Source organism: Leptodactylus fuscus, chromosome 1, assembly GCF_031893055.1.
Source record: "Leptodactylus fuscus isolate aLepFus1 chromosome 1, aLepFus1.hap2, whole genome shotgun sequence".
Classification (NCBI taxonomy): domain Eukaryota; kingdom Metazoa; phylum Chordata; class Amphibia; order Anura; family Leptodactylidae; genus Leptodactylus; species Leptodactylus fuscus.
The window spans coordinates 255,960,037-255,972,131 of record NC_134265.1 but is presented as its reverse complement, the minus strand read 5'-3'; the positions used below and the strand labels follow the sequence as shown (position 1 = coordinate 255,972,131).

The 12,095-nt window shown below is 44.2% G+C and overlaps 1 pseudogene; it reads left to right on the top strand.

Moving 5' to 3' along the window:
- Positions 1–458: 458 nt before the first annotated feature.
- Positions 459–11,760, top strand: LOC142215797 (U8 snoRNA-decapping enzyme-like; annotated as a pseudogene).
- Positions 11,761–12,095: the final 335 nt, after the last annotated feature.

Below are 12,095 nucleotides of genomic sequence, written 5' to 3'. Positions count from 1 at the left end.
CTAATACCAGTTCTTAGTTACAATGGCTGTCCATTTCTTGTCCTGCTACAGAATAAATTTGGAGCCAGTTGGATGCCTTCTGGATGGTATTTTAGAAAGGATAAGTTTCTGCCTGAGCTATAGTCTTTAGTTATTTTTAGTGGGATAACTTCTCTGACCAAAACTTCAAAAGTGTTTTTCTTTCCATTCATAAAGTGTTGATATATTGAGATTTATCTATATACCACTACATTTTCTGATTAAAAAAACATATAGTTTGGGGATGGAGCCTGACCGATGAGCGTGATGGAGGCTAGAACCTGCAGCTCTGTTACAGAAGGGCTGAAACAATTCTGTCTAGCCTCGACTATCTGGTCAAAATGGTCAAGGTCAGCAGAGACTCTATGATACTTCAGCAAACAGTCGTACAGTAATTCTTCAAAAAGAAAAATTTACAATCTCCCATTATTGCACACAAGATGGTGGCTGAGGACATGAGCACAGGAGAAGCTGCAGAGGACTCTGACATGGAAAGCATACCAGGTAATGAGGAGCCCTCTCTAAAGCTGTTGCCCTTGTCTTATCTGAACATATTGAGATTGAGGTGCAGTCTGTAGGGAGACACGTTGAGACCCTGGAGAATACATGCATCGAATTCCCATTATAAGCAATGGCACAGCATCTCACCAACCAAAAAGCACAGTTAAACACGGCATATACCCTTATAAAGGACTTAGAGAACTCCAACGCAAAAGGAATGTCAGTAATAAATGTTTGTTGGAGATCTGGGCCACAGACACCTTACGGAGTACAGCAACTGAGCTTGTAAGTATCGTGTTTCTTCATCGTAGATTCTCCGAGTAGCAGTACCTTCTTGGCTTTCTATGCTGGATGATGAAGACCGGCTCCTGCCGCCACGGTCAGTATGCCGTATCTGCTTTTCCCCCTGCTAGTTTATGTAACCATAGGTGATTAACATACTGTAGTTAGATGGCATTGTGATAAGAAGACTATCAGAGATGAGCGAACAGTGTTCTATAGAACACATGTTCGATCGGATATCAGGCTGTTCGATGTGTTCGATTCGAATCGAACATCACGTGGCAAACTCCAAAAAAATTTGATTCCCCTCCCACCTTCCCTGGCGCTTTTTTTGCACCAATAACAGCGCAGGGGAGGTGGGACAGGAACTACGACATCGGAGGCATAAAAAAAAAAAATCGGAAAAAGTCATTGGCTGCCGAAATCAGGTGACCTCCGTTTTAGACGAATAGTGGATTTCAAATCCGGGTCATATGAGAATGTGAACTTTGTGACTATGAGACAGGGATAGCTGAACAGGCAGGGATAGCTAGGGATAACCTTTATTTAGGTAGGAATGTTATTAAAAATAACTTTTTGGGGCTCTATCGGGTGTGTAATTGTGATTTTTGTGACATAAACTTTTTCCCATAGGAATGCATTGGCCAGCGCTGATTGGCCAGAGTACAGAATTCGACCAATCAGCGCTGGCTCTGCTGGAGGAGGCGGAGTCTAAGATCGCTTCACACCAGTCTCCATTCAGGTCCGACCTTAGACTCCGCCTTCTCCGGCAGAGCCAGCACTGATTGGCCGAAGGCTGGCCAATGCATTCCTATGGGTATGCAGAGACATAGCAGTGCTGAGCCAGTTCTGCTCAACTACACTGTGTGCCGGTCAGCCCATCTGATATAGCAGAGCCGAGTGTGCACACTCGGCTCTGCTACATCAGATGTAGCAGAGCCGAGGGTGCACTAGAACCCTTATGCACACTCGGCTCTGCTACATCTGATGGGCTGACCGACACACGGTGTAGTTGAGCAGAACTGGCTCAACACTGCTAAGTCTCTGCATTCCCATAGGAATGCATTGGCCAGCGCTGATTGGCCAGAGTACGGAATTCAACCAATCAGCACTGTCTCTGCTGGAGGAGGCGGAGTCTAAGATCGCTCCACACCAGTCTCCATTCAGGTCCGACCTTAGACTCCGCCTCCTCCGGCAAAGCCAGCGCTGATTGGCCGAAGGCTGGCCAATGCATTCCTATGGGAATGCAGAGACTTAGCAGTGCTGAGTCAGTTCTGCTCAACTACACCGTGTGCCGGTCAGCCCATCAGATGTAGCAGAGCCGAGGGTGCACTAGAACCCTTATGCACACTCGGCTCTGCTACATCAGATGTAGCAGAGCCGAGGGTGCACTAGAACCCTTATGCACACTTGGCTCTGCTACATCTGATGTAGCAGAGCCGAGTGTGCATAAGGGTTCTAGTCCACCCTCGGCTCTGCTACATCTGATGGGCTGACCGACACACGGTGTAGTTGAGCAGAACTGGCTCAGCACTGCTAAGTCTCTGCATTCCCTTAGGAATGCATTGGCCAGCCTTCGGCCAATCAGCGCTGGCTCTGCCAGAGGAGGCGGAGTCTAAGGTCGGACCTGAATGGAGACTGGTGTGGAGCGATCTTAGACTCCGCCTCCTCCAGCAGAGCCAGCGCTGATTGGTCGAATTCCATACTCTGGCCAATCAGCGCTGGCCAATGCATTCTATTAGCCCGATGAAGTAGAGCTGAATGTGTGTGCTTAGATCAACTACGCCGGTGGAGTAGTTGAGCTAAGCACACACATTCAGCTCTACTTCATCGGGCTAATAGAATGCATTGGCCAATCAGCGCTGGCCAATGCATTCTATTAGCGTGAGCTGAGTTTGCACAGGGGTTCCAGTGCACCCTCGGCACTGCTACATCTGATGTAGCAGAGCCGAGTGTGCATAAGGGTTCTAGTGCACCCTCGGCTCTGCTACATCTGATGTAGCAGAGCCGAGTGTGCACACTCGGCTCTGCTATATCAGATGGGCTGACCGGCACACGGTGTAGTTGAGCAGAACTGGCTCAACACTGCTAAGTCTCTGCATACCCATAGGAATGCATTGGCCAGCCTTCGGCCAATCAGCGCTGGCTCTGCCGGAGGAGGCGGAGTCTAAGGTTGGACCTGAATGGAGACTGGTGTGGAGCGATCTTAGACTCCGCCTCCTCCAGCAGAGCCAGCGCTGATTGGTCGAATTCCGTACTCTGGCCAATCAGCGCTGGCCAATGCATTCCTATGGGGAAAAGTTAGCTTGCGAAAATCGCAAGCTGACAGGGATTTCCATGAAATAAAGTGACTTTTATGCCCCCAGACATGCTTCCCCTGCTGTCCCAGTGTCATTCCAGGGTGTTGATATCATTTCCTGGGGTGTCATAGTGGAGTTGGTGACCCTCCAGACACGGATTTGGGTTTCCCCCTTAACGAGTATATGTTCCCCATAGACTATAATGGGGTGAGCGGCTGTTCGAATCGAATTTCGAACCTCGAACATTTTAGTGTTCGCTCATCTCTAAAGACTATGTATCCCATCTTTCTTCAATGATTATTACACTATAATTAATAGATACATTTGTTGTCTGCACTACCATACCATTACTGTACTTGGTTTACTTGTTAGATGTATTAAATACATTGAAACTGTACGCAGAAGGCAAAATAATTCTAGGTGGAGTTCTGAATTTAGTCTTAAATCCATTCCCTTGATTCTTCAAAGAAATCCTTCCAGATTTCACAAAATGCACTTGCTAAACTACAAATGGAGCTTAATAATTTAGGTTTAATAGATGCATGAAGACATCACAACCAGGGGCGTAACTACCATAGAGGCAGCGGAGGCGGCTGCCACAGGGCCTGGGCCATTAGGGGGCCCGGTGACAGCCGCTACTGCTGCGTTTTGTTTTTGTTTTTTAAAAATTGGCTGTTACGGGCCCTATTTACTTGCCGATCCTGGACATAATACTGTGTGCAGGGGCCACTATGGGGACATAATACTGTGTGCAGGGGCCACTATGGGGTATAATACTGTGTGCAGGGGCCACTATTGGCATAATACTGTGTGGAGGGGCCATTATGGGGCATAATACTGTGTGCAGGGGCCACTATGGGGGATAATACTGTGTGCAGGGGCCACTAATGGACATAATACTGTGTGCAGAGGCCACTAATGGACATAATACTGTGTGCAGGGATTACTAAGGGACGTAATAGAGTGCGGAGGAGGGGGTCGGTCGAGGTCTTCGGCGTTGGTGTCGTTTGGGGGGGGGGGGGCCATGTCAAAAGTTCGCCACGGGGCCCCACCATTCCTAGTTACGCCACTGATCACAACCCTACAGTTAAGGACTCCTCTTTTGTTCAAATAAGAGACAATCATTCCAAACATTGGATTATATAATATTGTTGAAAGAACAGATCCCACATACTTCTTAGGCACGCATTGAACCCAATCCCTAACCATGCCCTAGTGTGCATAACCTTAACATTATAAGCATTACCTCCTAGGAAATGGTGTTAGAGACTGAATGAATCCCAGTTACAAAACACTTGAAAAACTATTTTGATGTCAATGTACAGCCAGAAACCTGTCCGTTGATGATATGGGAGACTCTTAAGTCCTATATTAGAGGAATATTCATCTATCTAGCCTGCAAAATTAAGAGAGAATCCCAGACAGAAGTAAACTCGCTCCTTACTCAGATCGTCTCTATAGAACACATCAGGAAACACAATGAGGTTTCGCAAGGACAATGTGAAGTTATAAAGTTAAGAGAAAAGCTAAAAAAAATATCCTGAACTGCAAAGCGGCTAAACATTATCTGAACCACCAGCAACTGCTCTATGCACTCTATGATAAAGTTGGAAAACATACGGCTGCCATGCTTTGCAAGGCAAAAGAAAAATACTTTATCACGGCAATCAAGGATAATACTGGTGAAGTACACAAAAAACACCAGGCATGACCTCAGCTTTCCTATAATTTTACTCTAATTTGTACAACAAACTCCAGCTCATCAGCTCACTCTTTGGAAGTAGAAAAAAATAACAGTTTAGAAAAGTTTATAGCCAATCTAAACCTGCCATCCCTATTAGATGATGATGCCTCCACACTGTTAACCGCTATCTCAATAGAGAAAATAACATGAGTCACTACTAGTTTGCTCAAAAGGAAAAGCCCAGGTCCAGATGGCCTTCCCTTGTCCTATAACAAAAAATTCCAGTAGGTTTTGTCATATCTTTCCCTTTCATGTAATGCCCTTTTAATGGGCAAGTCTCTACGCCGACAATCTCAAGAGGCACACATTCCTCTAATAGTCAAGGTATGGAAAGACCGCTTATCATGCGGTGACTATAGGCAGTTGCTTAACTTTGCTTAAGGATGGGTTCACACCTGCGCTCAGTCTCTGCTTTAGTCATTCTGGTGGGTTTCCGTCTTCTGCCCCGAGAAACTGGATAGGAGACGGAAACCCGGTGGTCAGCTTTCAAAACCATTCACTTGAATGGGTTTTCAAAGTGACCGCCCGTGTGTGTCTTCTGCCTATCCGCAGCGAAACCTTTTTTTTTTAACTGTACATGTAGGACTTTTTGTCTGGTTAAAAAAAAAACAAAAACGGTTTCGCTACAGAGGCCATTCAAGGGAATGGGTTTGAAAACTGGCTACCGGGTTTTCGTCTCCTGTCCAGTTTCTCAGGGCAGAAGATGGATACCCGCCAGAATGGTTAAAGCGGAGACCAGGTACAGGTGTGAACTCGCCCTTAGCTGTATTTTTAAGACTGGGCAAAGATTCTGGCTAGTAGACTCAAATCATTCCTCTCAGTTTTTATATATGAATATTGTAGCAAGGAGGGAAAGGAAGGACAAATCAGCAAGATTATTACATGTCATAACCATGCCAAGACCGAGTCTCATCTGCGCCAAGAAGGCTTTCAGCATGGTTGACTGGATTAACGAGAGCCGCCATTACCAAATTTAACATTGATATGGGATTGGGAATGAGAGTGGGACATGGCAAGGCTGCCCCTTATTATCCAGATTCATCAGCTTGATATTAGAAAATTTGCGAAAAGCAGTACATCAACACTCCCTTATCTAAGGTCTGAAAGTAGGAAACTAGATCCTCTATTCCACAGCTTTTATCGATGACATGCTATTTTTAGTAACCAAGACCAAAGACCAATTGCTGGACTGTAACTGTACCTGCAACTGGAAATCACAGAATGGGCATTATTGGTGATCTCTGTGTGTGGTTACTGTGGCAAAGTCGCAAACATGTAATAGCACCCTTATGTCATGTTGTTAATTGTTTTAATTAGTTACATTTATTAGGTTCATAAGAACTCACCCTAAAGAATCAACATGTTTACACAGTTTGTGGTAGCACTTTTCCCTCCGACTTTCCGAATGCATGCAAATGAGTTAACACACTCAGCATTGTGTATTATAGCCTCCAGGCACAGAGAGATTCAGAATAAAAATGGAATATTTAGTGCCTCTAGATGAATGAGTATGTTGACTGACCTGCTGTAACACCTTCACTTTCATACAGCCATTTAAATGTATTACAGCTGTTCTCATTTGCTTCACAACATGTGTTAATTAACCACTTGGAGTCACAAAAGGAATTGTGATGACTGTGCGATACCTATTGATATCAATGCAGATATTAATACATTACTGTAATCTAAAAAGAACAAGTACAGCACATGTATTTCCTCTACTTCTAATGTGTACAGAGCCATAATATGAAATGCCTAAAATTCTAACTATACCTTTTTACATTGCTGACGTCATATGGAGCAATGAAATCAGCAATGTTCAATGCTCCAATGGAGACTGCATTATGAAGCTACTCTGTAGTAATTATTGCTAGGATAAAGCAATCTGAACAAAACAAGATGCAATGTGTTCCTCAGTATATGAACTATTACCCTTTTTGTAGCTTTGTGACTTGTTGAATAGAACATCCCATTGATCGCATTGTTTCCAGTTTCCACACTATGGGAGCCTTCACACGGAGTAAACGCTCCGCTCATTCTGAACGTGAGCTCGTTCAGAGTGAGCGGCGTTAAAACAGATCCCATTGATTTCTATGGGTGCCGACATACACACGTATCACATTGAAAGCAATAGATAAAAAAGCCTCCCATTGATTTCAATGGGGAGCGCACGTATGCCGGCACCCATAGAAATCAATGGGATCTGTTTTAACGCCGCTCACTCTGAACGAGTTTACGTTCAGAATGAGCAGAGCGTTTACTCCGTGTGACGGCTCCCTATCATCTGAAAAACACCCTTTGAGAGTATGTCATGAACACCACCTGATATTGTTTAAACAAATTGGTGACCCAATAGGTTTGCGCCATGAACATACATTGCTTAATATTCTACACTTCCATATTGTTTATATTTTTTGTGACTGAGTGAAGGGATGTACCTGAACGTAACATGCAGAGATTAAATCATTCATTAATGCCCAGCATTATTTTCAAATCCCTCCAACATGGTACAGAAAATCTAGAGGGAAACTGAAGCCAGAATGAAGCCTATAGTTTTCTATGAGATCTGCTATGGCATACATGGTGCACCAATTCTGGAGCATGAAAAAAAACTGCCTGTTTTTTGAGTTCAATAAACGTTCCTACTGACTGGTGAGCGCTGTCATCTCTGCCTTTCCTTCATTCATATCTCTGGTTGTCCTTTGGTAATCCGGTACTGGCAAGACGTGCTGCTCCCTTTCACCTATTTACAAGTTATTTACGTGGTTGTGGACATTTTTTCACAACCACTACAGGTGAGAGGCCATCTGGCCCAATTCATATAAATTCTATGTTATTTTTTATTCAAAAATTTACTACACTATAGGCTTGTGCTCGGTGTCTCTTTGTGTTCTTTTTCGAGCTTTATGAAAAAAAAACTTGGAATCCAACACCAAGAGTGTTCCCAGTCTGTTAAAAACAACTTTTATCCTGAAACATTACAAATCCACGACAAATACTTGGATCCGCTCTGGAGCTGTATGACACGGGAGCCCGATACAAAAATGCCACCTGGAGCATTTTTCTGTCTGGCTTCCTTAGAGGTCTGGTGTCATATATCATTAAAATGTATTAAGTGCCAGATGTGCTGGCATAAATTAAAGGCTCTGAATGCCACTCCAGTCTAAAAACAATGGTAAAGCACTGCCGTATGTGGTCTCGGGTTTCTCGTAGTGAAGGACCTCCAAGTGCACCTTTCACCTTTCCAAGTGCAAGGACTCTTAATTGTTGAAAGAGTCCTGTGCACCAGAGATGTGCCACAATTATTATTAATCAGCAAACAATAGTTTCTGCATTAGGCTAACCCTCTAAGATAATATTGTCTATTGAAATCCCCAAAACCATAAGTTTCCCCATCCTGGTAAAATGTTTTTTTTAATTAATAAATAACTGAACAAAAAAAATGTGGACCCACCTTTTTTAATAACATCCAGAAGCACCAAGCAGTCATTGCCATCATATCTAGAGTTGGAAGGACCGAGTTTATGATTCTTCCCAGCCTCATAATAACAGCCTGGTGCCACCCCAGTTCCTATCCATTACATCAGATCGTCACGTTGTGGCAATTACCTGGCTTTTTCCAGTGCCCCTGGTGTCAGTGGGTATTGGGGTAATAATTGTTTTTAATCAAATAAAACTTCTGTTTCTGACAATCTTATTTTAAAAACAGATGATCATTGATAGAGTCCAATATGAGCAAAGTAATATAAATGATCCTGGAAACCTGCATGACCAGATCAAAACAAAAAAGTTATCAGCACACAAAAGACAATTATACTCACCTACTGTTGTCTCTCGTCTTCCTCCTTTGTGGTATTTCAGTAAACAGAGTTCCTAACACAATGACAACAATGTTGAAAATCATCCTTTGAATAGTGTGTAAAGGAAAAATAAATCTAACATTATTTATACACCTTTGGTATAATATTAGAATTCACTGACATATATTGTGTATGAGATTGTGGGGATAACGTCTATCCTTAGGGAGAGACCACCTTCTCAGGTGTGTGGAGACTTATACAGCCATAGTTGCTCCACTGCAAGGGAACATGGGAAGAATATGCAAATCTGTCTCCCAAGATGTAAACAGGGAGACAGTGCCTCTGTTATGCTGCCCTCTATAGCAAGCACCCTGAACAACATGCCCGACTTCCCAGAAGCCTTCACTGCATGATGCGAGGTTATAACCAAATCAATTTCTCAGCTACGAACGGCACCGTTTCTGTCTCTTTGGACTTCATCAGCGCAGCCTAGAGAGATATATTGTATATGTGAGTCTCCTGCTACTTGATGGTCTAAATCAAGCGAATCCAGGATCAGGCAGGCTGGATTTTCATATATCTGGTGTGTTCGTCCCCTGGGACATAAGCTTTGACAGAGGTGTCCGTCAGCTGCTTATTCCCTTCTCCCCTATAGAAAGCGTTCATAGCTGGGTTGGTGGAAATAGTTGTAACTGGCCTGGAAGAGAACTGGAACAGCCTTTAAGGAACAAAGGCTTTATATACATGTATGGTCAGAAAATACATTTGAATGTCCTTAGAAATTAAGATACTTGTATATAATAAAAGAAGTGAATATGAGAAGAAGGAAGTTTATGGACTTTCAGTGAGTAAACCTATTGAACAGTACTTAAACAGTAGGCCTTTTCTAAGTCTGATAAGGCTGCATACTGTGAACAATAGATTGCATTTAGCTGCATTGTATTTACCCATGTGTATACAATTTTCTTCAGGGTTAATGCCCATTAAATCTAGGGCTAGACCTAGACTTTGCTGGAGAGATTTATTGCTAGAGACAAATCACTGTGAAATCTCTGATAGCAATTTCACAGCAATTTATCTCTAGTGATAAATTGCTCCAGCACAGTCTAGATTTTGCACAAGAAGGAGCGTGCTAAGTCTTAGGTAACCCTGTACACTGAAGTAACAGGCAGATTGCTTGTCTGCACAGCACTTCCTGTGTCATAACAGATACAGGAAGTCTAGCCTATATCACATCGCAATATTAAATGGAAATCGCTGTTAAAGTCTTATGACTTCCATGCCTTGGTGGAACAATTTTGTAGTACAATATCACAGCTAGAGATGAGCGAACAGTGAAATGTTCGAAATTCGATTTGAGTAGCCCTCAAAACTCGACTGTTCGACCGAATATCAAACCCCATTATAGTCTATGGGGAAAAAATACTCGTTTAGGGGAAAACCAATATTCGACTTAGGAGGGTCACCAAGTCCACTATGACACCTCAGCAAATGATGACAACACCTCTGGAATGCAACTGGGACAGCAGAGGGAGCATGCCTGGGTGCATCTAACATGCCAAGGTCCCTGTATTACCCCACTATCACAGCCTAACAACTACACACTTTACACACTCAATGCAACCTCTCAGACAGTGGAAAAATAGTTGGAAACATTCTTTCCTCCCCAATTGTGTGGACAGAAACACAAATTTTAAGCTAAACAAACATTACCATGCACCCCTTTAAATCACGTTGCCCGTGACAAACACAGATGGAATAGGCAATGGGAAATCCAACAGTACTCACACTGTGTGTGTGTGTGTGTGTGTGTGTGTGTGTGTGTGTGTGTGTGTGTGGACAACCTAACGTAGAAGATCCTTATGCTGAACTGGCCTTATTACTGAACAAGTTCAACCAGGATAATCAGGGCTGGAAACGTCCATCAGATCTTATAGAAAGGAATCACCCTTGGTTTGGAAAGAAGCCATCTAAACGTTGCACCTTTAACTGAGTTGAGCCTTGCACCAGCAGAGTTTTGCACCTTTGTGTGAGTGGAGCCTTGCACCAGCTTAGTGAGCATCCCTCACCTCGGAAGCAGTGTGCTTCCTGTCCCCAAAGCTGATGAGTTTCAGCACGGCCTGCTGACGTCAGTGCTGCAACGTTTTCAGCTAGTAGTTGGGGTCAATTTAACGGTGGCGGAGGAGGAGGAGAAGGGTGTAGTTTCAGAGCCCCTGCCAGAAATGTTAGGCGGGGAGACGAGGTACACCGACCTAGTTTGTGACCCAGTCCAAGCCGCAACTACATTTACCCACTGTGCTGTCCCGAGAGGAAGCCCTGAAACTGGAGTGATTTAGGCATGCCTGTCACCTCATGCTGTACGCCCCCTCCAATGCCAAGCTGTTTGATCGGGTCCCTATCAGATATGTTGTATTGATTATCATGCGTCGATGGACGCATCAGTTTCCCGAGTGGTTTTGTGGATACTCGAGACGGCGGGCTTAAGGGTCGGTCCCTGGCCAACCTCCATAGTGAGGTGCCTGTCGGCGGGCTTAAGGGTCGGTCCCCGGTCGACCTGCATGGAGGCATGCCCGGCTGCGGTGGTGCTCCATGGTCAGGCCGAATTCGGCTCCAGCAGACATGTATTTTCATTTTTGCTTGTCTTGCCATCAGCCGGCTGTTTACGAGGCTGAGGGTTGCCCTGAGACTGAATGTGGCGGCACTTCCACGTTGGGGACCGGGGCAGTGGCGGGCGCAAAGCTGGGCAGGGCTCACCCCTTCTGGGCATGCTGGAGGGCAGCAGGCAGCAGGCAACGAAGATTATCGGAGCTCTCAGGTCCAAGAGCATCCTCAGAAGTTGGTCACACACTTCTACACAAAGGAGCTGAAGCTGGCTGAAATGAAGGCCACAAAAAAAGAAGGCGTGTGTGCGAAAGATCATAGCCTGGAGGTGATGGGATTATTCCATGTTCCCCTGTATACTTTAAGGGATGGATTTGGAGGTCTTCCAGCCTTTTTGTCTGACACCTTTATCGGAAACTCAAAAAGCGAGCTTCTCAATAGGCTGCACACCTTGCAGCTGTTTCGGGAAGATCAGATTCAAGATGCCGTTTGGGCCAGTCAGAATTCTTTGTAGTTTTAGTTGAGCTTTCATTTAAAGTGGTCGTCCAGAATTAAAGAATCATGGCTTCTCTCTCAGTGCCACCCCTGTTTTTGCATTGTTTACTGTGCTGTATTTTAACTCCATTAAAGTCAATGGGGATGCAATGCCGGAAACAACATGTATGGTTCTGTTTTTGAAGATAAGCCAACTTATTTTTCTAATTCTCGAAAACCCCTTTAACCTGTATGTTAGAGTAAGGTCCTCAAAGAATGTATAGTATAAAATACCAGATGTTGGACACTGGCTTCTTACTGAGGTTGTTCAGTTTGTAGTTTCCGTACTTCATATTAGCTGCTGCTAACCTCAAA